Source organism: Gallus gallus, chromosome 11 (genome assembly GCF_016699485.2).
Source record: "Gallus gallus isolate bGalGal1 chromosome 11, bGalGal1.mat.broiler.GRCg7b, whole genome shotgun sequence".
In the NCBI taxonomy this organism is placed as follows: domain Eukaryota; kingdom Metazoa; phylum Chordata; class Aves; order Galliformes; family Phasianidae; genus Gallus; species Gallus gallus.
Window position 1 is genome coordinate 9586359 of NC_052542.1, and position 521 is coordinate 9586879.

Sequence of the window (521 nt, forward strand, 5' to 3'; positions counted from 1 at the left end):
TTTCAATTTCATTTTTGTCAGCTACCAAAGGGAGCACTTCTTGAATGATGAAGTTAGTCCTATAAAGTCAAGTTGCATTCATGCTGAGGATAGCTTCTGTTGCATTTAGTTGGTATCCTATTCCTTAGATGGCATGGGAGAAAATGAATGTACCTGAGAAATTAAACACTAATTGACTTTTTTTTAAAGAAGTCATTCTTTTGTTCTCAGATGTGACGTTTGTTCTACTTCAGTCCCGCTTCCTCAGTCTTCAGTTTTCTGATGACCAGTGTTTGGTCTGAGATACTCTGTTTTTTGTCTCTTCTCTTTTTGTGTGGCTTGTTGTAGGTGTTGCTGCAAATGAGCTGCTGTACTTATCTGTTCTTTCAGCAGGAAGAAAAGAGGGGTTCTAACCAAATGCTACTGGTAAGTTTTACTATCATTTTAATTGAAAACTTCTTATTTTAAGTGATATTAGTACAGAAAAGAAAGACAAGCTTAACGTATTAGCAAACAATGAAAAAGGCTCTGTTGTATACTAA